The sequence below is a fragment of the Pungitius pungitius genome, chromosome 1 (genome assembly GCF_949316345.1).
Source record: "Pungitius pungitius chromosome 1, fPunPun2.1, whole genome shotgun sequence".
Lineage (NCBI taxonomy): Eukaryota > Metazoa > Chordata > Actinopteri > Perciformes > Gasterosteidae > Pungitius > Pungitius pungitius.
In genome coordinates this window covers 28,598,413-28,621,829 of record NC_084900.1, presented here as the reverse complement: position 1 = coordinate 28,621,829, position 23,417 = coordinate 28,598,413, and the positions used below count along the sequence as shown (strand labels likewise).

Genomic DNA, 23,417 nt, shown 5'->3' with positions numbered 1-23,417 from the left:
CGTGTATTTGGATAAAATACAATTAGTTGAGACTGTAGTTGATTGAGGGTTTCAAGGTTTAAATTAGTTTTGTTTTTACAGAAGCATGGCGTAATCATCTCAATAAACGAGAGCCAACTTTGGTTGCTGTGAATCTGATCTAGAAGACAGCGTTCTGCAAAATAGTCAAGCTGTTTGACATCTCTTAACACGAGAAACGATAAAAGAAATAAAAAGAAAATTGAATGAGTCTGATTAATGTTTTCTGTTTTGATTCAAAGAATCTAAGAAAAACCCTTTAGATTTGTAAACTACTGCCTAATAGTCTCATTACTGCCATTTTATGGCAATTACATATACATCCAAATATAGTCCAAATAAGTATATTTAATCGTTTTAACAAAGGTATTATGTTATTTCACTAGTTTAATGAAAAAATGCCGCCAATTTTTTGATAAAACAACCCTGCTTTTCAGTTAGTGGGGGCAAGTGCGTAACAATGCATTCTTTAGGAAATATTGAGAAAATACCAATCTAACCCCCCCAATATACATGGTTACGCCCTTGAATGGGGCCTAAATATTATGTGAATTTCCTACCCTGCTATGGCATGACATATTATGCAGCACGATAAAGTGTCATTAATGTCTACATTGAATCAACGGTGCTAGAATATTTGGTGTTTGGTTGTCCTCCCCCAAAGCCCATATATATGGATAACTTGCCAACGATATAAACTATTTGACAAAAGTATATAGATAACACTGCAATAAGTAAGACAAATCTTTCGATATGAGACAGGCTGTCTCAGTTGAGTTGGGGTCTGATAGGCGCAGATACGAAGACAATTGGTTGAAGTTGTCAACATCAAAGGGGGCTGACTTTGGCAGTCTAGAAAGCTTTTGGAATACACCCTGAAACCAGAGATGGGGATGGTCAGAAGAAATTCAGTCTGAAGAAGAGTAAATGGGATTGGGTCAAGGGTGTATGTGGTGAGGCAGTTAGAGTACATACTGAAACCTCTTGTGAAGCAACATAAGGCCTCCTGATGGTATCAGCCCCAGGGTGCTGAAGACCTGCGCCATCCAGCTGTCTAAAGCCCACCAACATCTCCTTATTCTGAACCTAAAGCAGCAGGCAATCCCGATGCTGTAGGAGACACCGTGGCCTCAATGACCACTGACTAGTTGCCCTCACATCCCATGTGATGAAGGTGCTGGAGAGGCTGCTCTTGACCCACCTTCAAGCCCAGATAAAATCATCACCGGGCCCTCTGCAATTTGCATTGCCTTATGTGGGAGTGGATGACGCCATCATCTACCTGCTGCCACGAGCCCAGTCGCACCTGGATGGTGGCTCTATCCCTTTCTTTGACTTCTCCAATCAGTGATTCTGGCGCTTCACAGTTCTGTGTACCTTGTACACAACTCACTTCAGTTAGGGCAGCTCCGACCGCTGGGCGCTACATGACTTGTAAAAATAAATGCTGCAGCCTGCCGAAGAGCAACGTCAGTTTTTACGGCATAATGCCGGTATGAACAGTGCGTGAGTTACCGTAAAACCTTGATTAAAGACTACATAGAAGACTGTAAAAATTGTCAGCCCCTCCCCACTCTTTATTCTTAAACCGGAAATATGATCATTAGCGCCTAAAAGAACGTTTTGTGTATTCTTGTGTGAGTACTACACTTTTAAATGCTATTTCCCATTCTAAATTCATAATTTATGTCTGCACATATAAATACTTGTTCTGAATACAAGGGCTTGTAAATGTAGTAGTTGTAGTTTTTATTCTTAAAATATCAATGTTTGTCTACATTTTTATTTGTTCAAAAATGCTTCCAGTTTTATTAGAAATTAAATAAAATACATATTAAAATGTATACTTAATTCTAGTTGAGTAATAACGTCTCAACTTCACCAGGTATTTTATGTAATCCTTCGGTTTTAGTAATTACTATTACCCTTCTACGTTATTAACAAGGCCCAGCAGAACAGGCTGAGCCCCAATGCTCCCTCAAGCTAATGGTGACTGAAGGAGTGGGGGGATGGGCGAGGGTACGGTGGGGACAGTCAATGTCAGGTTTTGTGTTAAGAACCTTAAGTTTCGTTTTTTTACACAAAACCGAACTGTTACCATCCACGTGGGGTCCTCGGTCTGGCCACGCCCCCACCAAGCACCTGCTACCGTCCATTTCCCTCAGACTGCCGAGCAGCAGACAACGTGACGGTGCTGGCTGCAGAAGCTGGATAGAAATGGTGAGTTTTTAATTATTGGACTAGCTTCTAATGTAAAACAGTGCTTTTTACGTTTACTTTGATACTTTTAATATATGTACTGCCATATAAAATGAGCTGTTGCAATGTGCTAAACTCAACTTAGATGGGAAGCTAATGTTAGCTAACAATAAGCAAGCATGTGCAACTAGCACCACAAATAGTGCTGTTAAGTTTACTTTGATACTATTTTCATATGTACTGCCATATAAAATGAGCTGTTGCAATGTGTTAAACTCAACTTAAATGGACAGCTAATGTTAGCTAACAATAAGCAAGCATGTGCAAGCAGCAGCATGTGCACGCGTTGTGAAATAGAATGCTGGACAGCTAATTAGTTATTTATTATATACTATATAAATATATTCATGTTTTATCAATATCTTTTCACACAGAATGTGAATATTATGCTGAACAAAGGGAGTGTAATACTTAATCTGCGTTAAGACCTGGATTATAACTAATTTCCCTTTAACCATTTTAAGTATCCTTACGGTGGCTTTTGGGCCTATAACACTTAATAAGCAGTTTTCCATTTGCCCAAAGAGTGATTGTAATATCTACCCATGTATAAATAGGCATTTTAATTCAGATTGTCATAGGTATTGAGATAGATAATATAATGTTTGTCGTTAAGAACAGAAGTAGATGTTGTTACTATAATGCATTCCATAACAGATAAACTTAATTCATTTCAGTAAAAAAAAAAAAAAAGAGTACTGTAATGGGTTGGATGTATAGCTTTGGCTGAATGTGTCCCTTGTGCTTTTAGGAGGATGGAGCATGTTTGCCATCCAGTAGTGACAGCTCGAAGTGCACAGGTGAGAGAGGGGAGACACAAGGAGATGATTGTACATTGGTGTTTGTAGAAAGTCAAAGGAATATTACACTAAACTAGGGTTCTATAGATCTTTTTTTTAATCCCAAATTGATCATGATGTTAAGGTTTAGGTCATATAACAAGTATATGGGGATTTCAAATGCAAAATACATACATTCTTTTTTAATGTCTCATTTTGAAGGTATTTGTTCATCATACACTACACCATAATAACATTTCCATCCGCTTACATATTTGCAGATGCTGATGTCGGAGAAATGAAGGAGCCTTTGACCGTGAACATACTAACCAGGTAGGCTATGTCATCTTAAGGTTCTTAAATGGCTGTTAACCTGCTTGACTGTGCACATAGAAAAGAAATGTCACAATGAATACAATGCTAGAGTAATTAATTTCTACAGGTAGTTTATAACATATATTTGACTTCAATTTTACCATAGTGTTTCCCACCAATTTAGATTCTATTAAATACAATATTCACTGGGTTGATAGCAGATCAAGCATTAATAGACGAGTTAGGTACTTAATATTTAAGCAATAAGGTACGAAACACTAAGAAAGTACTCCCTCAAGTACCTTATTGCCTTTATAACGCGGTTACCAGCGAAATTGTAAATGGTAAGTAAATAGCTGCCTTTCAGCACTAAATAGTGGTAGCCACCAAACGTTGTGTATCTCATTTCATGAGTCTCGAGCACACGTGTCCAACTCGAGGCCTGCAACGTCAGTTTATGTGGCCCATGAGTCCCCAATTCACATATGTTAAACTCACGGTCCAAATCTGGCCTGTCGTGGCGCCCGACTGCCCGTCCGGCGTGGCCTGCCGCCGGAGTGTGCTCAGCCCGCCGAGTAACAACCGCGCTGTCACTGAACAGTCGGCCGTATCGGCCCTCCCCCTCCCGTGCGCAGTGATATGTAACGCTTGGGTCAATGTGAACAGCAACTGTAAATTATCACTTATTATAATACGGATATATCATAGCGGCTTTCCTTGTGTTCTCTGCATCGCAAAACTGTTAAACAATGTACAGTATGAGCAACAGTGTGAGACCGTCAACGCTCGGCTGCGGCGTGATGTGTCCACCATTTGCGGATCTCGAAGGTCTTCCTGTAGATTAATGATTGCTTGTCGGCAGCATCGATAGCGCTCGTACAGGAAGTGATGTCATAACAGATCTTTGATTTCGGAGAACTCTCCCTGTAAAATGTAAATCTAAATAATATCGCTCTTTCATTAATGAGGAAGACAGCTTCCTTTTTTCCAGAGCAGTGGCGAGCTTGTGTTGCTATGGTTATTTTGCCAAACGTTGGTATTTAGCATGAAACAAAGATGAAAGAAAGTACTGCAGGACAAGAATCATAAATACATTTAAAAAAATGATGAGTTAAAGGCTATCCCCAATGTCCAAAGATGTGTGTAATTTGACTTTTTATTTAATCAGGTAAAATTAGTTAAGAATCAATTATCATTTACAATGAGGACCTGGCCCAGAGGCATTAGGAATGGTGCCTACGGTGTACTATGGGTAAATGTAACCCATTGATTGAATTGTATTAAATTAAAATATGAGGTATAAGAGATGCCTTTTGTTTACAGACAGCTGGTTGGTGAAAAAGATATTCACTGCTGCCACATGAAGCCAAATGTAATAGTTTAAGTAAATGTGAGGATTATAGAAATTTCTAAAATAGTAATTCAATATTTATCTTTTAAAGAAAACACACAGTTCAGTGACAAGTGATTAATTTTCATGCATTTTACCTTGCCTGTACGTTTATTTACAATCACATTCCCTAATTGAGTTTTTTAAAAATATCAGGTGTGTTCATTCTGTGGGCGCCAAAACTATTTCATTGCATTAATGAATACATTTAAAGTCTCTTATTCTAAATTTTGCTTGTTTTAAGGTAGTTCCGATGAAAAGATGCTGCTGGCTGGAGAGGTCTGGTGAATCTCACACAAAAAAGGTAATCTCTTCCAAGTTTTTCCAGGTTTTCACCTAACATATCTATTAGGGCTGTCAACAAATATTCTATATTAAAAAATATATACGAATAGTTGTTAAAAACAGATATTCAAATGTGAAAATGAATAATACAGCAGCGGCACGATTGTCTGCTTTGCGGGTTGCACGCTACTGTACTGACTTCATATTGCATTAATAAAATAGACTAGAAGTTACAACAGCTTCATGCACTGGGCCCTGTTCCTCGTACGTGGTTAACTGAGTTAGCTGGATAATTTTCAGGATGAGATGACGTAGATCAGGCTTTGCGGTTCCCCGAAGCAGGTTTGGATAAATCACCATAGCAACACATCAAAAATCCTGCACTTAACGTTAACTGCTGTGCGATACTTTGTTGGGCTTGTACACCTCGCAGGGGGGCGGTGTCAGTTTTTGCCATAAGTACATGGTCCATTTAATTTTGTATAGCACAGTATCGCAAATATGCCTCAGAGGGCTTGACAGTCGACACGTGTGGCATCCTCTTTTCAGAAAGCCTCACATCGGCACAGGAAAAACCCCACAAACAATAAAAAATCTGAAAAAAAGACACCTTTAGAGATGGAGGAGGCTTCTCCCCCGGGATAAACATCCTGCGATGACGTATAGAATGAACAACGTAAAAGATGTACATTATGTTCAATTCATCCAACAGAAATGATTGAAATACACATTATCTCCTCGTATGCGTTCATCATCATCTCCTGCTCGTGAGCGGAGAAAAAAGACGCACCTCTTTTAAGTTTATTTGTTGTTGTACTGTTAAAAAATCCTTGTTTTGCCCTTTCGCTTTCTTACGTATGACGCGCACATGCGATTATCCTGATGTCTGACATTTGGTTCAAACTAACGAGACAGTTTGAGCGCGGATCCACCTTTGGGGAACCGAGTCCCTGATGATTGACTTAGTTGAATCACGTACGAGTAAAAAGGGCCCTAGTTTGATCATTTGCCATTTCATGCCAAGGAAATGTTCCATGTTAACACAGCACAGCTCGCTCGGAGCATTCAATGTTTGTAACTATCAACTTCAAGCGAATATTAGAACATAATTTTTGAGAATATATATGCTAGTTCTATTTCTTGTCTTACTGGAATCTTTACTACAAATACTTCACTTTACTGCAACTATAGGTTGTCATACTGTGTGTAGTGGTACAGTCAAGACCTATTGTCATTATAGCCTCAGTAGTTGCTGTTTAACAGCATTACATTTTTGTCTCATTTTATTCAGGGTCACCACAAACAAAGAAGAAGAAGTGGAGAAGAGGAAATCGAAGCTGTTGAAAGGACCTTAATGGACTACATCAATGGTGGTCAGTGGTCAGAAATGCATCACAACATCGTCACTGGCCGATCAAGGGATGAGTTGTCAAAATATATATTAAAAACTGAATTTAAAAGAATTTAAAAAAAGGTAAGCCGCATTTTCATCAGATGGAAGATTAAATTCCTGGTGGACTGCCAGCACGTTTACAGACATTGTTTACAGTAGTCTTATTGCTCCCTGTTCTGTTATTGTTATATTCATATAATATTTGAAAGTTGAAATGTTGTGCACTGCTGTTGTGTGTGTATATACACACATTCCCCTCCATGATGCTTTAAACTGCATAGTTTAAAAAAAATAAAGATGCAATATATCAAACAATATTATAGAGTGGGGTTTAATATTCATAGATAATGAGTCATTATACAATGATAATGAGTTATTATACAATTATAACATTCAATGGTGTATATATTCAGCATGAATTGACAAAATATGTATTAAGTGCCTTAGAGTTTCTAAAAAGTACCCTTTATTGAGTACCTTACCTTGTTTGAGACACATTTTGAACACTGCCCCCTGGTGTGATTTTGTATTATGACATAATTGGACGGTCCCCACCGGAATAGAGAAACCAGAAAAATATTCAACTCTATAAATTTGAGAAATTTTGAGATTTAAGATGATATTGGGGTTTGAAAAAAATTAAGGAAAATGATTTGATTGAAAGTATGCCATTATTCTGTTAAAAAAAATGAGGTCCCCACGCTTCACCTCTGTGCATAAGTCCCCACCGGCATAGAAGAACCCGTCTGTGTGTGTGTGTGTGTGCGCAATATAGACTGAATACTAAAGGGCTGGGAATATTCCTCCACCCAGACTGCATTGCCTTCAGGTGTGTGTTGATATGCTGCAAGTGCCCTGCACCATAGTGAATGTTGATCTCAAGTACAGCAGACGTAGTGTGTTATTTTCTTTAGGCTCCAGTACCACACCCCCCCCCCCCCCCCCACCCACCCACCCACCCACCCACCTTCAACCCTCAACTCTGCAGCATTACAAGCAAGGTCCCATATGAGACTCAGCACGACAGCTCCACTGAGCTCCTGCCTCGTTTTTTTCTTTTAATTGTCCCGTGCCCCAGGGGCTGCTGGGAGCTAGCCGGGTGCGGGGTGAACATTTTTCTCCAGGGGGAGGGGGGGCGAGGTGAAGTGAGTTGGGTGACAGAACACTCGCAGTGTCAGGTGCAGGCGCGGGGGAAAGAGATGGAGAGGTAGCTGACAAGCTAACCGCGGGGAGCCGTCTAGTGGGGAGCCACTCACTCGGATTGGAGAGGAGTGAGAGCTTTATGTAAGAGGAAGGCACACAGGAGGCATCCATCAGCCCGCTGCACCCACTGCTACATATTATTCAGCGGTTATCGGCCACAGACAACGCTGCAAGAAATGTATGCAAATAGCACCGTGTGGCCTCAGTGGTGAAACGGCAATAGATGTTTTTGCACTGCGAGCAATGGTCTTTTTAAAAAATACGTAATACGTGAGCCGGGAATGAGAATGTGCCCCTCTGGTCACAGAGAATACCTGGCGCTTCAGGAAATGGGTATTTTTAATAATTTTTTTATTGCTAACTGGGAAACAATTATGCAGATTACTTAATTACTAATCCAAATAATTGCATAGAGCTGCAACCTGAGATGGGATTTTTGTTTTAATATCAACATTCACATGCTTCAATTTTACAATTTACCTGGGATTTACTAAATCACATTTAAAAGGAAAGGCATAGCCCTATATATACACACACACACACACAGAGGCAGGTCCTCCACCATATGTTGCAACATCATTTCCCTTCCTGTCACCAGCTTCATACCACGTCTCCCTGTCATGTTGCTTTAAAGCCTTTGTGTGATTCTGGAATAGCACTTGCTGAGTGCCTTGTACTATTCATCTTGCAGCTGCATGAAAGCTGAGTCAGATGGTGTGCGGCTGTTTTATCAAGCAGGTAGATTTCTTAAAAATACCGTCAAAGCTGTGAACATGATTCATCACTCCATTAAGGTGGACGTGTATCTTAAATGTCGCTGAACAAAGCCATCGCAAGTCTTAGTGTTGTTATGCTGTCCCTGAATGTGAGAAGTATTCCGGTTATGGTGATTTCAAAAGCCCATCTACATGGTCATGTATTATTAACAGTCTCAATTGGGCGAGTTTGCTGAAAAGCTGGGGCTCTTGTAAACAGCCTCTGAGCCAATGGGTCTTTTTCCAGTAAAATGAATCCGAAAGAAAACGCCGTGCAGCCGAGAGGAAGCAGTGGCGTGCTGTCGGAGTCACAGAGACGTCGTCTGCGCCGGGGTCAGGAGCTCTGGAAACCGCCCGGCGGGGGATTCCGGCTGCAGTGATAGCAAACCCGCTGTTTCACTGAGAAACGCCCAGCTGCTTTGGATTGTTCTGCAAAACCTCGCGCAAAGATGACGTGTGGCCAGTACACCTCTGGCTCTCTTTCTCAGCAGACACACACAGACACGCACATATGCTTACTTGCACAAACATGCATGCACGTACTTGCAGCCATGCGTCACGGCATTGAGGTCTCTTTCTTTGCACGTTTGGATCTTCACACACACACACACACACACACACACACACACACACACACACACTAGTATGCAACCACATACGCACCGGACCAGATTATGCTGTCACCACAAAAGGCTTTGTAGCTACAGCGCTGCCAGGGTGTATTTTTTTTTTGCAAACGGGTCAGAGTTGACTGCAAATTACAGCTGGTGGCTGACCACGGGCGTGTTATGGATCTCAATGCAGTGTGTGTTTACCCCCCCCCCCGCCACACACACACACACACACCTGCAGCCCCGCGGACGGGAGAGACGGCAGCACAGCCGAGAGCACACAGCCATTTTGTAACACCTCGAGGAACTCTCTCTCCTCTCCCCTGTACGAGGAATAGATGAGGTGCTGCCATTAAGTGAATTTGCTGTTATTTCCCCAGGCTCTTAGCTGAAGATGTCAAACCTCAGCCGGTGAAGAAGCCAAGGATGACTGCCGGCTCAGGCAGAGGCAACACACACACACACATACACACACACCAAACTCTCTGCCATGCAAATGATCAGCTTTCATGCTTCTGTGTAATTTATCAAATCGCTTGGGCATGTGATGAATGGGCCCAGATCTCAGAAGGAAAAAGACATTTAGTTTGCATTAGGTCGCTGTCATGCCCGCGCAGCAGCTCAGAATTTAATTACAGTAAATGGTAAACATCGTATTCACGTTTTACGAAACAATAATTCAGTAGGCCTAATTGCTTTGTAGTTTCACCGACTTAACACTTGAGCGATTACACAAGTGGAATCGGCTTGTTAAACAAAAACTCTTCAATCCCATTACTTCTTCTGCGGACTGCTATATTCTCTTAGCGTGTGGAATGAGCAAGTGGGCTTAATGTGCTCTCCATTTTCTCCCAAATGCCCACACTCACACATCTTTACTGTAGAAGGGGTCGGCTCTCTCTCCTGGTGATTTGTCACGGTTCCTCTTTGTATTACACACCCCACCTCTCCTTTACACTCCACATCCCCCCCAAAGGACCCCTCCCTCTTCCTCTCCTTCTCTCTCGCTCCCTAAATCATTTTTTAACATGTGTGTGGGTGCCCTCTCTCGCTGTGATCCTGATACTTCATAACGGCAGGAGGAAATTGAGCTGACCTTGAGGCTGCCGAGCTCCTTTTATAATGCTGATGTATGGGGCCGTGGGCGCCGGCAGCCAGTAAGTGAGAGGCATGTTTTTATTTGCCGGGGAGCAGGGCCCGGTGTCAGGACACATAACGGGCTTCATTCCTCGCCCACTTGAGCTAGCTGGTATGCCAGGAAGCTTAGTGTCAAGCAGTCGAGTCCGCGAGGTGTGATTTACCTGCATTAGCCTTTGTGTACCAGAATATATTGCGTCATGCTGCCCGAAGCCACAAATAGATTCAACCCTCAGGATAGATTGGCCTCACTCAAATTTGATTTAGATTGTGTTGCTGCATGGCGAAACGCGTTACGGCTGTCGACACCGTTGGCTCAAGGTTGACTAGAGATTCATTTCAACGGGATTGTTTCTGGCCGGTTTGTATTTGAGAAAGGGTGACCGGGCAATCGTTAAGAAGGAGATCAAGTCTCTTTCACTGCCTTATCGCACGCCGCCTGTCATTATTTATTTTTTTCCAGTGTGGATGGCCCACTTTCTTCCCTTCGGTAGCTCTCTGCTCATCACGGCAATCAGCTCCCTCCTAATGCAATCAGCCTGCTCTCGAATGATTGGGACCCGAACGCGAACGCTGTTCAGGAGGCGCACTCGAAAAAGGGGTATCTGCAAATATAATGCAATCCAATAGCCCTGCGTTTAATGGCCCTCGTGTGAGGCTCGGAAAGATGCATTTTACGAGAGGGGTGTTAATTCAGCTGAATCACTGAATCTGTGAAATGTCATTAAAGTGCTTATAAGCACATTAAATATTTCCTAGACCCGGTTGGGACATTTACAAATGGTTTGCTTTGTTTGGCCAACTGTCCAACAACTGAAGGTATTTAGTGAGAGAACACACAAAAAAACTAAAAGCTGAATTTATATTGTCTATTGACACATTTTTTTCAATGACCATTTGTGAATAACCATGTTTTCTCTTTAGTTGCAGCTACACATACAAATGTCACTGATTGCATATTTGAGAACTTGTAGATGGGCCCCACGGATGCCATTTTAAAATAGCTTGCATATAAAACCTATCCACTAAGTTTAAATATCACTTATGTCCTGCAGTCATAAAATCCACAAATCACTGCAAAGCTACTGGAAGAGTCTTAATTTCTCTGATTTTTCCAGACAAAGATGTATTTCCTTCAAATACTTTGCCTTCATTGTCGAACAAAACCGATCTGCCTTTGCACATGCATGTTACTTTCAACACATTTCTACTACTACTCGCAGGCTTGTTGCTGCTTACATGCTTTTCCAAACAGAACCTCTTTGAGATTTTCACGACGACAAAGGTCCACCAGGATTCGTTTTCACTCTCTTCACTGCGTGAGAGATGTTACATTTGTGGGTAACGGTATGGCGGGTCCGCTCGACATTGAGGTGAGAGCAGGAAACTCATCAGACCAGCCAGTGGGGCTCACTTGTCACATGGCACAGATCCACTCGCAGAACCCCACGCCTCTCTGAAAACAGGCAGCCACCCAACCCCTTCACAGCCTGTCCAACGACGCGTTGGCTGTGCACAAAAAATATGTTTCAGCGCTTTCACAGAGGTCGACTAATCAATTGATCCAGATTTCTGCCGTCCATTGATGTTGGCGCGGCCTGCATCCAGACTCTTACCGCGCACGTGTAATCATGATATCATTAGCAGCCCCCCCCCCCCCCCCGGCCGATCTATTAGTGCTGATAAAAACCACCAGAACCATAAGCAGTTGCACTGCCAAATGCTGGGGCGAATGGTCCAAATCTGCTTTACTAATGCCTCGCTTTAGTCACTCCACCCATCCTCCCCCTTCCCTTCCCCACCTCATCGCAGCGACTGGTGCTGCCGACTAGCATTCTGTGAGGTGATGAATGTGCTTACCTAACACGAGCTGCTCTTCTGTCACACAGAGTTTCTCTGTATCTCTCTTAAATGAATAAATATATATATATATCTATATATCTCACCTCACCAATCTTTTCTTCTGAGGTAGTAAGGAAAGCGTTCCACTTGGCCAGACTCTGTAGCCTCCACACTGTTTCTCACAGCTTAATGGAGCCTCCTCACAAAGCACACTAGTCATCTTGGGAGGTGGAAATTAAGGTCAGCTGTGATGACCAATGCTGGACTCATGGATGAGGGAATCAGCTTTCCAAAAGAGATCTAATCTCGACCACGTTTCTTGTTGCTTGGATTGTTTTCTCATATGTTGATGTATTGAAAAGGTCTCTCCGGGTGGCCGAGCGTGTCCTGAGCGCATGCATATTCACGCGGGCCGGTTTGTCTCTGTCATCATCCACGTCGCCCCAACGTCATCACACACAACAACCCTCGACTCGCAGAGCGCGGAAAGCGCTTCGCTCTCACATGAGCGCACTCGCACTCGGATATAGGAGTGGACGTTTGTGGGCCCGTCGAGCTCGTTTTAGTTGCCGCGTGCTGACTTGTGGGAGAGGCTGGATGGATGGGTGGTTTGATGAATGCTGTTGCGTGCCATTTTGCCGTTCGGGTGCAGCTTGTAGGGCAGCGATACGAGCAGATTAGACTGAAGAGGGGTTTGCCACAGTTGAAAAACAACGGCTGAGAGACGCATTGGTCTTTGATGGCCACATTGTCTCTCCCCATTGGAAATTCGAAAAGTTACTGAGGGGATTTAAAAAATCAATGTAAGCTATTCAAAACGTGGATCTAATCCTCAGATTTACTGCCATTTAATCTGTGGTTATGGCAGCGCTCTTGATGGCTCTAATTCCGCCAAGCAGATGTCCCGGCTCAGCCGCCCAGGTCAGGCCCCACCTGGCGACACCATTGAGCCGCGGCCCAGCGCACATTTCCTCTTCTCCACGGGTCGCATGAAAACATGTTTCATAGCGTCACTTGAGCCAAATGTTAGCGTCAAATAATTTTGACCCCAAAACCCTCTTGGGTTTGAATTTAGATCTTGACACGAGTATGAATGTTATGTGCTTATCTGGTGGGTTTCTGTGTGTATTTGTGCAGATAGAAAGAAAGGCTTGGATTGTATTCACTGCAAACCTGGGGTTATCTTCAGGTGTTCAGGAGGCTTATTGCATCAGAGGTAGCCAGTGAATAGTAACAGGTTACAGTGTAATTTTGTAATTCTGGTGAATCAACCGTCAGTTTTGCCATGAAGAAATAATTGATAAGCTGCATCCTCCTCTTCCTACACGTGTTTGTTTACAGTTCCTTTCATGTGCGTTAGTCGCTCACCAATTTAATCCTGCCATCCTCGCAGTATTCAGAGCTTTATACTATGCCATAAAACAAACGCATTGTATTCTATATCTATATATTTTAAAGCATGTTGAAATGTATTTCCTCATTAATTTTGCAACCAACCAAAAGGTGATGCACCAGTGGATGTAATGTGGATTGTTTCGCGCTGCATGTGACTGCGGGCACAAGCATGACCTGAATGCACACGTGTAATACGCCTCTCCAGTCGGTGCGGTATTGCAATGTAGCAGATTGATAGTGTGTGCGAGCGTGTGTGTGTGTGTGTTTCTGGGTGTTAAAGAGAGTTAATGCAGAGAATCTCCCGGTGTGCGGATGCTGAATGTGAAATGTCAATGTTATTGAACAGGTGCTGCGAGGCAGAGCTGTGATGTTTTTATTTCCGAGCTCTTGTCAAGCAAGGCAGAGAAGAGAGGGCTCATGGGATAATGGTGGAGGTTCAGAGGAGGGGGGAGGCTGTGTGTGTGAGTGTGTGTTTAATAGTGTGTGCAGCAGGTAGGAGTACCTAGATCTGTGTGTATCCAGAAAGGTTTATTGAAAAGAGGAAAATGAATACGGGCTAAGAATAAATGTTCACTATCTCCTCATGAAAAATGTTAACTGCACTGTGAGGGGGGGCATTATCATTTATTGTTGTTCTTGCGGCGGCTTCGTTCACCAGGTGTTTAATGTGATGCCATCTACTGTCAAGCTGTTATCACCTTGTTTGGTCCATTTGTGCTTCATTTATGATTTTTTTTTTGTATCCCCCTTTCCTCTGTGTGTGTGTGTGTGTGTGTGTGTGTGTGTGTGTGTGTGTGTGTGTGTGTGCGTGTGCGTGTGCGTGTCTTCTTCCCCTTTCAGTTTTTTCTCTTGCAGATTGTCGTTGTGTCAATACTTGTTGAGAGGCAGTGTGAGCTAAGAGGTGAATGCAGTCAAGGTTAGTCAACAATCCTCCGTGACACCCACTGCAGCACCCACTAACAGCGCTTTTCCCTCTGCACAAACCCCACTCCCCTTCACCCGAGACGTTTCTATTCCCCAGCCACTGGACGGTGGTCATGTTCTCTACCTGCCCTTGGTGCTCTCAGCCTTATATCTCTCCATCATCATCAGTCCCCCCCCCCCCCCCCAGCCTCCCATCCCTCCCCCCTCCCCTCGTTGTGCTTTGTCTTCTCCGCTGTCCTCCTCCTCCTCGCAGCCATCTTTCTCACTACTTTCTGTTCCAGCAGAGAGAACAGCTCAGACCTGTCAGCGCTCATTCATCTCTCAACTGCTATCTCATGCTAACCCACTCCTGTTTTTGTGTCCCGATGCATCATTGCCTATGTTTTAGCGGTAACCTAAGCCACTCCTTCCTTTGTGATCCTGTCTTTGGCAACAGCGTGTCTTTAAGCGCCGTCGATCTGCAATTGTCATCACTGCTGTTTCCTTTCTGCGTTGCATTTGTAATTCCATTGGAGGCATGTGAAAATGTAATCACCGTTTTGCCATTTAGGCTCTTCCTCATCTGCCCATTTATAGAAAAAAAATAAAAAAGAGGGAGAATTTCCAGAACAGTGGCAGAGAATCCAGTCATGATATGGGGGAGGGAGTGGGGCTGCAGTTCAAAGCCGACTAGCAGGCTACTTAATGAGTTTTGGTAATTGGCTGGCGGTGGCCTCTTCGCATCCCTGCCCTCCTGCTGCTGATGTATGCAGGGACAGGCAGAGTGCTCCGGCTTCCTCTCCCTGTCTCAGTCTTTCCTTCCATCAGGCGACCCATCCATCTTACCCTCCATCCAACCATCCCTCTTCCACAAGCAGTCTTATGTAGACAGTGTTTCACCAAGCATCCTCTGTCTATTCCTCACTGTGTCTTTTTTATGAAGCAACAGTTAGCACGCTAAGTGTTAGCTTTCCACTCTGCTCAATGTCAAATATCAATGGCGTTAGCTCATCTCTCATTCCCACAGTCTCCCCCATCGTGTTTGCTATATTTTACAGGCATACTCCCCTCAGAGAGCGCATGCACACACACACACACACACACACACACACATTCTACGCTAGATGCTTCATGCATTATGCAGAATATGTGCATCCAAACAAGCAATTTGCAGAATTTCCAGCTCACCACTTCTGAGAAGTAATTCTCTGTGTGTCCACAACAGCGTAATGCGAAACACATTTCCATGCTCGGTTGATTCATAAGTTCAAACAATAAAAAACAAAGACTTGTGGGATGTAATCATAAATGACACATAACATATAATTCTCAGTTATCTCCTCTACAGAGACATTAAAGGGACAGCTATTCTTGTCTCTTTTTTTTTTTAATAATAAGAGGAAAAAACGGCATCAAATCTGGTTTGAATCCGATTAACTCAACGTATGGTGATAGTCGCAGGAAAGAAAATCTTTACGGTTTAGTTGGAATTGAGAGACTTTATCGCCTTTACTGGGGCTTGTTTATTGCTTTTTTTTAATGTAGCAAGCTTGTAGATGTAGCGCCTTTAGGGACCTGCACTAGTTAGGCTAACCTAATATATGTTCCGGCTAATTAGCAAGCTTCCTACCTATTCCCATTAATTTTCATTTTGTACCTTTTTTTTAAGCCCTAAATAAAGCCTGCGTGCATTACAGGCCGTTAGCAGTTGCAAGACGGCTGCCAAGCTTTTTATCTACTCCCACAGTCGAGCGGTTGATTCTGAGCGCTTTTGGGGTCGGAAGGCCAAAGCACAGCTAAGTGGCTCCTCTTGACCCCCAGCACTGATCTCCCAACTGTCTCCTCCGACTGCACACAGACAGATTTTATCCATTCACTCACACAAAAACGGTCCACCCTCATAAACATAACCTCCGTGCGCCTTTTTGAACGACGCGGCGTCTTCTCGCCGCGCCCTGTGTTGACATGCCGGCAGCACATTTGCCTTCTAAGATTACTTCTCTGCTGTGATTCAGGCCCAAATTGGAAAGAGAATGAATGCAAAAGCGAAGCGAGGTGCAACGAATTCACGATGTGACAAATTAGCTCGAACGACTGCAGACTCTCTCACCTATAATGCATGTGCTTATTCTAGTTATCACTGTGTATCCCAAAACTAGATGGCAGGATCATTAGCGCACGCCGAGAGCAGCCAAGTGTGTCCAGGGGAGTAAGTAATTGATATTAGAAGAAAACACTAAAAAGATCCAGCTTTGTGGCCAATCGCGGCATCCTGAGCATTTTAATACTCACATTGTAAATTATAGTGTAGGGAGCACATTATTTTTTTCGTCTGTTCACAAGCCTGGGCTCACCCCACCCCCCACCCCGTCCCCCTCTTTTTAGCTCGGCAACAGCCGAGAGCTGCGCCTCCCCCGCGCGTCCATGCGGTGGCAGTGTGCGGAGGTGAGACGGCCCGCGGGCTCCTGTGTGAAATGGAGCAGTCACCGGCTAGTGGAGCAGATTGGCTATGAGACAAGTAACCGCACAGGAATCACACACCCCAACCGCCACTCTCTTTTGGGCTTTTTCACTTTCATGATCTCGAAGCCCCATTCCCTCGAACCGGCCGCTGATGTCTTCTGAACACGTTTCCCCCCACGCAGGAATAGAATTGCACTAACTGCTTCCAGAGCCGAGCTTCAAACACTGTTTGTTTTTTCTTGCCGGGTTTTTGTTCACAAAGGGGATTTTCCTGAAATGTAAACTTCCTCTTTCTTCGCCACAGCCTGCACGCCTTCTCTCTGCTGCCCTGTTGGAAATAAAGTCTCATTCCTCAGGGCCTGTTGTCGGTGCAGCCGTGGCAGGCTCAACTGCTCTTTTATTCCGATGAATGAGGCCCTGTTTAGGCCCGAGAATCAGACAGACACAGACGGTCCGTGTGGAAGCTGGAAGAATGTCCGTGGAAAATCAGGGCCTTAGTGAAACAGCATCTGAGTTATTACACATGTGCACTTGTTTTCACTTTCTATGCGTGTGACCCCGTGCACGTACAGAGTTGGGTTTTTTTTTTTTTCTTTCTTCTGGTTCACAAGCATTTAACGTGCAGACCTTCTTTCCCGCCCCCGAGCTTTGTTCTTCATCTCGGTTGTTGACAAACCGTTGACAGTGTGAGCTTCTATTAAAAGCAGTGGGGCTTTTTTTTTTGCAAACCAGGCCCTATCAAAGCCTGCAAATCAGCACTCCGGTTTTGCTGTACTGTCAGAGCTGGGATTCATCTCACATTCGATCACCTTGTCTGCCAGGTGGCATTTACCTCCCATCTGGAATAAGGTGTACTTGTTTTCATATAATCAACAAAAAAAAAAACTACAACAGCAAATGCAATAGTTTCACCAAATGGCAGCTGCAAGCTGGTTTCACTCTCTTGAGTAGCTTGAGTAGCTTGGCAAAGAGATCAGACACATGCAGCCTACAAGTGTCTTGGTTTTCAGCGAGGCTGCCAAATGTGACTGTGAATAGCTTTGTGAAGGAGATAGCTGTGTGAGGCCAGAGCTCGCCACGAGTGCCTAAGGTGAAATACCATTCCTCGGCTTCTTTGACGATGTGTGCAACCGTGTTTGCAAATAAAGGTTTGCAGGTTAATCACTCGCTGTCGGCCTGCATCGTCTCCAGAGGACGTCTTGGTTTTCAGTTAGGCTTTTGTCACCACAACGGGGCTTTTTGCTTGTGTAAAGAAAAGTGCAACCCCCCCTTTTTTTCTTTTCTTATTTCCTATTTTCAGTCAAAGAACTGTCTCTGTGTTGAATTTGGTTCTTTGTAGTTAACGCAACAGTCCTCGAGTCTACACTTATCTACCAGCGTAGTTGAGCATATTTAGTTGAGTCATTTCCTTGAGTTACTTTGTTGCGTGATTGGAGAGGGTTGTTTTATTGCTTCCCCTTCTCTCCACCCCCTCCAGGCAAAGTCTGCGTTTTAATTAGTCGTGGAAGACCCTATTTTCCCTTTGGATTCCCCCTACTTGTAAAGTGCTCTCTTAAGAATCCATGAAGGCTAAAAAGGCCACTGAATGATATTTGAAGTCAGCTTCTTTCTTTTTTTTCTCTCTCACTCTGTCTCCTTTGCTTGCCTGCCAGCAGAGAGGCGGGGGGGGGGGGGGGGGTGGGTGTATCAGCACTTGCCGTCAGCATGAGAAGCAGTAACTTCAAGCAGCAGTCAGGGTCTTTGTTCATTATGGATTTAGTAGGTGTGATGAAGACACAGTTGCTGTTTTAAAAGCCTCATCTCAAAAAGCACTGTTTGCTGTTTTTAATTTGAGAGGAACTGCTCACTCTTTTTCCCCCCCCCCTCTCCTTTTCTTTCCCTTCTTTTCCCCCACCCCCCTCCGTCCCTTGTCTTATGTCCTGGCACCGGGGAGGTTCGCCCTGTTCCACCGTAGAGATTTAGTCATGTGTTAAAGTCGAGCTTCTGAAGCACGCCGCCACCACCCACCTCACCCTCCTCCTGGTGTACAAGTCGTCTGTTTCCTCCTCCCGATCCCTTTTCCCTTCAGCTCGTCTGCTCATCCCCAGTGGATGCATTAAATGAAGTTACTAGATATGAGTGCTTAAGAGGCCGGGGCCCTCCGAGGCTTGCCAAGTCTCTCACAGGCTCGACTCCAGTGATCCATGTCACTTCTTTCTGTTGTTTCAGCTACCGGCTCGCTCGCTTGTACTGCCGAGCTCTTTCTCTCCTTGTTTGCTGCCTCCGAGTGACTTGTGTTTGGGTTTCCCCCCCCCCCCCCCCCCTCTCCCTCCAGTGTGGTGAAATCAGGCTAAAGCAAGCAGCGTTTGCCAGGCACAGCTTTTGTTGAGTATTTAATTTTTAATGAGTGCAAGTGGCTACAGAATCCTATAACCCATAAATGGTCAGACTGGGGTAGGGGGTGGTGGTCGTCAGGGGGGGGGGGGTCACGTTGGCCTTTAATTCAGTGGCTGTCTTGCAGTTCTTTTTGTGAGGTAACACTTAGACGTATTATGTTTGACGTGGACGATGAAAGCAGATTTCCAAATGATAGTTTGTGCCATTTCTTTTCCTCACACGCCTCTGTAGTTTTGTTGCCTATTACAAGCAATTGTTTTTTTGTCCTTTTTTTTAACGATCTTTTGGAAAAACGATGTCGCCGAAAAGTGTCCCCCCTCCCCCCCCCCCCCTGGTTCTCGGGCGGCGCGCGGCTCTGTTTGATTTCATTTTCTTCGGAGTTCATAAAGAGGCACCAAATAAGCGTTCTGTCGGGATCGAAGGCACTGTAGCTGCAGAAGGGGAGGGGTGCTCGGGGGGAAAAGGTATTGTGATAGGCCGCTTGAATGCTGAACAGAATTGAATAGACTCAGTCAGCTTCCCTGATACATGCCTCGGCCTGTAGAATGTGGAGTGCTTTGCTTGTAACTGCACCGGTTGTCTCCTTTCATTATCGGTTAATGGTGCCCAACTTGACAGAGCCATGTGATAAACAGAGGAGCTGTGAAATCCTGGAGGTGGAGTTCTCGTCTGCCTGATAATGGGATCTCATCTGCCAGGGGAGGGGGGGCCCGCACCGCCAGCCAATTCAGAGAGGATTCACCGCACTCACCCGTCAGTGCTGCCTCGGCCCACCTTAAGCCCCCCCCCAAAAACGGTGTACCGCATATTGGAACCCACCATTGCAGCCTGATATATCGTTGGAGTCCTTTTCTTGTGTAGCATCGGATTCAGGGGAAGGCTTGACTCGGTCACCTTAACCAGAACCCTCTGGATGTTTGTGTAACCCAGGAAAGGGTTCAGACTGTGTGTAAATATCATAAACATTGAGGTTGTGAAATGTATACATTCTGCGATAAGGGAGGAGCTGTGGCGGCTGTGGTGTAGGATTACTGTGTGGAGGGGGGAAGTAGGACTTGTCAGGAGCGTTGCCTCAGGAGCTCAACCCCCCCCCCCCTTCCCAACCAAAGCTCTGCTATTGCAACTCAATTGCTATTGATCCTTGCTCTCTGTCTCTCCTGCTGCATGGTGTTTGGCTTCAGTGCTTAAAGAACCCAACGCTCAAACTATTTACCAAAGTAGACAGCAATCCGATGTCCTTCTTGAAATGAGAACCTTTCTGCTGATTTACAAATGAATGCGGCCCATCTTTGTTTTTTCACTCTCCTCCCATGTGTGAGTCCATTGTGCGCATTTAGATGGAAAGGAAACAAATGATTTATTTGTACGACAAAATGACTACAGAGACTGTAGAAAATGACCAAGATTGGACCCCCCCCCCCCTCCAAATATTGCTAATGGACTATTCTCATTGTCATCCCTGCGTTTTTTTAATGGTTGGGGGTGACTAATTAATTCATTATCCCAAAATGCAAATGAGGTGCACAAAGCCAGATCAGCCTTCGGTAGCTCCCCCTCTTATGTATTTTCCCGCAGATGGATACAGTTTTCCCAAATACATCAGCCGTCTTTATTTAAGAACATCATTTAATTCTGTATTAATCAGTAACACGTGCCATTGCTGTATCAAGCACACACACACAGACAAAACGTGCTGTGTGCCATTAAGCCACTATTAACAAGGCAGTACCACTAGTAGGTGGCAGGGCTGCTCATCGCCCGCCTCAGCGTTTCACTCACATTCCCATAAGAGTCGCCATTGATCGGCTCATAGTGGCAGTAGGTCGTGGGCCGCTGTGCATCTCGCTTCCTGACTCCCTCTTCTCTAACCCCTACGGGGGCTGCCATCAATCAACAACCCCTTTGCCCCCCCCCCCCTCCCCCCCTTTAACCACCACCACCCTTTTGTCCCTGACGACTGTTTGAATCCAGTCCATGTTTTTGTTTCGCTCGTTTTTTTTTTTTTCTTTCTGTTTCTTGAGTGTGGCCGAGGTCCTTGAGTAGTGTCTGGATAAAGAGGGACTAGGTCAGCCATGTGGATGCGTCTGTTGAACAGCTGAAGAGGAGGAGGAGGCGGGACGGGAGGGGGCGATAGGGAGAGAGCGTGGAGAGTGTGTGTGCATTGGAAAGAGAGACAGAGGGAGAACGCGTACGCGAGAGAGTGAGTGAGTGAGTGTGTGTGTGTGTGTGTGCGCGCGTGCGTGCGTGCGTGCGTGCGCGGGCGTGTCTGGGTGTGCGCGCGCCAGTAAAAGGAAGCAGAGCCTGTAAACGGTGAACTCGCTGCCTCTCTTTTTTTTCCACCCCTCGAAACAACTCACAGCGCCGTGTTACTTTTCATGTGGACGCTATCATCGACTGCAACAACAACGCGGCCAGAAGGGAATACGAGATTTTCCGGAGAGGGGGGGACAAGGGGGGGGGGCTACCGGTTAACGTTATTGTGCCTTTTTCGCTTGGATATTTCCGACGCGAACGGTAGAAAAATCCGTAAAAGTGAAACCGTCTTTTGTTGAAGCAAGTGCTCGTGCGAGCCCCCTCCGTGCGGGTTGTGTGTGTGTATGTGTGTGTGGAGGGGGGGTTAAAATATAGAAAGGACAAGCAGAAGAAGAGCCCGTGCGGGTCCCGGGTCATGGATTTGGAGCATGCTTAAGTTGCGTTGGTCAACTCGGGGGAGGATCACGTTTTGAACTGGTTCGCAGAGGTCTCTGGGACTCCCAAAAAGCACCAGACTGGCGGGTGAGTAGTTGCTTTAAAAAAAGTCAAAAGATTACAGGTCGTGGTAGGAGGAGGAGGAGGGGGGGGGGGGGGGTAGTAGACATTTAGAGCAATGTGTGGCTGAACGTGTGATACTCTTTGTTTGTAGCCGGAGTCTGATGAAAGTTGTCTGCATTGTGGCAGAACTCTGCTCCATGTGGTCTGTGGGGCACAGAGGCAACCTCCGTGACCCTATCGGGGGGGGGGGGGCAACTCATTCAGAGCATTACTGCCCACGACACATGGACACATGCATCAGACATGTAAACAATCACTACCAACCGGCTGTGTATTCGAGCAATCGATGTAGTTTGATGTCGATTATTTTTCTCCATTCGGATTTCCCCAAGTTTCGTATTAAAAGCATTGGTTTGTGTAATAAGTCAATTACTGGACTGTAATAATGGAAACGAGTCGAATGCTTTAGAAGAAAAACAATGTCAGTGGGTCGATTGAGGCAGCAAACTGTTGAAGGACCACAAAATTAACTTGACCCCCCCCCCCCCCCCAAACACACACACACCCTCCTTCACAGCACCCCAGAGGCTATGAACTCTGGCCCAAGCACATGCTGCTCTCACTGAGGGAGGGGGCGGGGGGTCTGTGCCTGTTGTTGAAAAGAGCAAGGGGGGCTGGCGGTTGTGTGTGTGTGTGTTTTTGAGTGGCAGCTTTGGATTTGAAAGCGGGCTACAGTTATTTGTCTGAAAGGCAGATTATCTCATGTTTCCTAGTTATAGTAGCAGGGGGGAGCGCTTGTTTACTTAAACGGCGTTCAAATTGACTCACTCACGTGACTCCAGTCAGAAGCTGAGTCCACTGCTTATGTGGCCACATAAGCTTCAAAGAAAGCTTCGGCCCCAAAACAAAGATATCAATTTGGGATCAGCAGGAAGCTGTGATTGCAATTGCATCTCTGCCAAAGATAAAAACAAACCCCTTACCGAGCTATAACACAGACTCAGATGTTGCACTGCTAATTGTGAGGAGCTAATCTCCACCATACTCAGCTTCTTGTGCCATTTATTTCACCCCCTTCCCCCCCCCCCCCCCCCCCCCCCCCCCGCCTCTCCTAGCGAAGTATTGACCTCTAGCTTACTGATTCAGATGTGATTAATCCACTTGAGTTGGACAACACCGCATGGGCTAACGCGCAGCCTTAGCTGCTGCAGATAAGGGATGAAGGTTGGAACAAAAAAGGACATTTGCTCCACCTAAATTATTTAAAACATTTCAGGGTCTTTGGTTTTTTTTCTCCATGTGAGCGTGGTATGTTTTTTTAAGTCGTGAGGGGCTGGTTACAAAGTTAACAGTGGTTGTTTTGGTCTGTGCTCCTAGAATGAATGCTGAACTGTGAGCTGGAGCTGTCTAAACGTGTGCGATGATTGATTCAGGTGTCACGCTTTGCTTCCCTCTTTTTATTGATGAGTTCCAGCAGCCTTACATAAAGCGGGGGGGGGGGGGGGGGGGGGAGAAACACAATGTTTGATCATTCCAGTCGTG

At 45.0% G+C, this 23,417-nt stretch overlaps 1 protein-coding gene and 1 long non-coding RNA gene across 5 annotated transcripts in view; both read left to right on the top strand.

The window, feature by feature from the left end:
- The window catches only part of rerea (arginine-glutamic acid dipeptide (RE) repeats a), a 121,655-nt gene that overhangs the window by 19,842 nt on the left and 78,396 nt on the right, over nucleotides 1-23,417 (top strand). For 2 of the 4 annotated variants that reach the window (XM_062564198.1, XM_037480749.2), the window contains exon 1: nucleotides 21,393-21,899. The exons of 1 other annotated variant lie outside the window; for it this stretch is intronic. The gene's annotated coding sequence lies outside the window, so the exon portion shown is untranslated. Of the gene's footprint in view, nucleotides 1-14,222; nucleotides 14,299-21,392; nucleotides 21,900-23,417 lie in introns of those variants that run through there. One more of the 4 variants, XM_062564197.1, reaches the window with a different exon arrangement.
- Nucleotides 1,127-7,198, top strand: LOC119230144 (uncharacterized). Its single transcript, XR_009956860.1, has 4 exons — nucleotides 1,127-3,077; nucleotides 3,338-3,389; nucleotides 5,006-5,065; nucleotides 6,338-7,198. It is a non-coding gene; the product is annotated as an uncharacterized LOC119230144 (long non-coding RNA).